At 31.6% G+C, this 3102-nt stretch overlaps 1 long non-coding RNA gene across 2 annotated transcripts; it reads right to left on the reverse strand.

Moving 5' to 3' along the window:
* Positions 1-1501: 1501 nt before the first annotated feature.
* LOC144544628 (uncharacterized) lies at positions 1502-2783 on the reverse strand. 2 transcript variants are annotated; one of them, XR_013508273.1, is made up of 2 exons: positions 2099-2783; positions 1502-1711 (listed from the first exon to the last, which is right to left on the reverse strand). It is a non-coding gene; the product is annotated as an uncharacterized LOC144544628 (long non-coding RNA). The 2 variants fall into 2 exon arrangements; XR_013508274.1 differs by having other exon boundaries at positions 1502-1717.
* Positions 2784-3102: the final 319 nt, after the last annotated feature.

Consider the following 3102-nt stretch of genomic DNA (forward strand, 5'->3'; position numbering starts at 1 on the left):
TTCTAGTAACATCATCATAAGCAAATGAAGGCAACAGATAGTTGAGTTCTTTTATGGCTGTTATTAACCCTAGACATGATGAAAATTATGGATGGAAATCTCATATTAAGATTTGAAAAAACAAATAATATGTTAAAAGACAAATAGAGCCGGCTCAAATAATATCAGAAATAAGTTTATCAAAACTGTTTCATTTAGAAATATTTCGACTGAAAATTTCACCCAATAATTTATGTATAGACATGGTCCATATGGAAATACGAAAAACTAGAATTAAAGAAAAGAGTTTTGAGTTCGTAACACATTTATTTAATGAAAAAATAAATTCAAGAGTTAAACTTTTTTCAAATACTAATAACATATTATGTGAAAGAAATTAAACATTCCAACATAAAATCACTAAATTTAGTTTATAATGATGAATATGTCGTATTAAGAAAAAATTATATTAGTAATTAGTAAGAAAAATATATGATAAATAAATACAAGAAGAATTAATCAATTTTAAAGTAAGTAAAAATAAAAAACATATATAGAAAATATTGAATGTATGTCCAAGCACAAATAAAACTGCAGTACATGATTTATAAAACTTATTGTCACACGCTATCACATAAAAAAGTCAATGTGAAAAATGCTAGGGTAGTAATCTAGAAGTCAATCATATTTGTTCATGAATTGAATGATTAATATATTATTTGTTCCTTGAGTGTTATTGTATTTGTGAATCATTCGAGTTCATGGCTTGAATTGTGAAACTTCATAATATAGACGATAAACACTCAAAATAGTCACTAACCAAGGTAATTAGCAGGAACACTAATTATCCACAAGAAGGTTAGTATGTGGATTAAATGATAGTTGAGTTTCACAAACCACTACTAGAATCCTAATTTATTGCATGCCCTGAAAAATAGCTTGTTGCAAGGCGATACCCTTGCAACAAGCCCGAAAACACTTGTTGCATGCGTTTACCCTTGCAACTATGCCCTTGTAACAACTTCCCTCACAACTGCTAAGTAGTTGCAAGGACTCCCTTGCAATAGACTTGTTGCAAGCCTATACCCTTGCAACAAGGGCGCATGCAACTACTTTCAGAGTTGACCCCGTTTTTAGTATTTGCAAGGGGAGGCAGCATGGGTCCCACCTGACTATATGCAAGGTTAACAATCGTGGGTCCTACTGGACTATATGCAAGGCTAATACCTGTGGATCCCACCTGACTATATGCAAGGCAAGAGAATATGGGTCCCACCTGACTATGAGCATGGGAAGATTATTAGCTTGTTGCATAGGTGATTATTGACATGTTTTGAATGTAGTTCATACTATTTGCATGGACATACCAACGTATATAATAACAGGAAATAGCTGGAAATTAGCATGCTCCAATTCTACAATCCTCCCTCTCTGTACCAATCTGGTACCAGCCCAGTAATTTTTTACAATTCCCAGTTTCCCATTCATCAACATTCACATAAAACACATAGAAACATAAATATAAAGCAACTAATAATCATTGACCAACATAGTATAGTCATCTTACATTGAACCAAAATTTAAAAAGAAGTAAAACAACAGTATTATACTGCAAGTACTTGTAACTTCTATATTTTCATATTTTCATGCATTGATGTTGAGTTAATTTCCACAGTCGAATTCATAGCAACAAAAGCACTTTATTGCTCTTGTACTTCACTTCAGTTTTCATCTGAAACTTTGAACATAACAAATATGAATTTTAACAACCATTACATCTGAAAACTTCTATTAAATTTACTAACCTCAACAGATTTCTTGTAAATAACAAAGGTGCTTGCTTACTCTTGTTTCGATGGTTGGTGCTTACTTTTATTGGATGATTTGTGTTTCACATACATAATTGATCTAATATTTATCTAACTTTGTACAAGCAATTGTTCAAATAAGGGCATGAATTGACCACACCTCATTTCCTAACTGAGCAAAACCAGCAATTTATTGCTTTACAGGAGAGAAATATAGTACATAATTACTGTAAGGGCCTATTATCATTTAACTTTAACCATAATCAGTCAAAGATTAAAAAAAAAAAAAGAATATAGGAAATTGAACTTACCCCCAATTATACTACTGCTCTTTACAATGGCAAGGCAATATCCAACCGCATCACCCTATATGTGAAGAACAACTTATATTAAATTCTGAAATTTATTTATACAATGAAACATGGAAGTACAAAAATAATACATACTGAACATAATTTTGTTTTCATGTGGCTTCAGACCTAATACACTATCAAAATTGGAGATCCGCCATTGATTGATTTTTAGGAATTTTTGGCTCATTGGTGAAGACTATAATTCACTAATCAATTATAAAAGACTAATTTATTTTTAAAAAAAAGTCCCTCAATAGCATTTGGCACAATCAATCCAAAAAAACAAAAAACAAAAAAACAGATGTTGCCACTGGGATTGGAGCAATTTCATTTGTTTAGAGTTAGTGGCAGATGTAGGGACACAAAGAAAGAGGTCTTTTTGCAGTTTGGCCTATATTAATTGTTTACTGTACCACAAGATCCGATGCACTACTTTTTTTTATCTTTTTTTGGCCAATTTTGTAATCACAGATGTTTGTTAAATTTTGGGGTAAGGCCTATAAACAGCATAACCAAATGCAATAGAAGAGATCAGGGGCAAAATTTAATATAATATAATATGTACAAGAGAAGAATGTAAACTCAGCTTAGAATTGTTCTACAATGTCTATTTCCAAGAAAATATGATAAAAATATAATTATTCGAAAATGCAACTTATCTTAACAATAGTAGCTAGCCCAAATAAGACTGACAGCACCACCATTACTAGCCAACAAGAGTTGTGTCAAAACTAGTTTGGCTCTATTCGCAGCTAAATCCTGAAATGAATAAAATAGAGTACATGAAATTAAGCTAATCAACTATGAAAGGTATGATTGAATAAAAAAATGTCCCTCAACTATGAAAGGTCTTATTAGTACCCAAATGCTTCAACTAGTCTGAACTCTATAGGAATAAAAGCTCGTGCAGTCTCTGCTTTGACTAAGTGGAGATGGCAAAGTGCACTGTAATAAATCAACTT

Source organism: Carex rostrata, chromosome 26, assembly GCF_964058835.1.
Source record: "Carex rostrata chromosome 26, lpCarRost1.2, whole genome shotgun sequence".
NCBI classification, from domain to species: Eukaryota; Viridiplantae; Streptophyta; class Magnoliopsida; order Poales; family Cyperaceae; genus Carex; species Carex rostrata.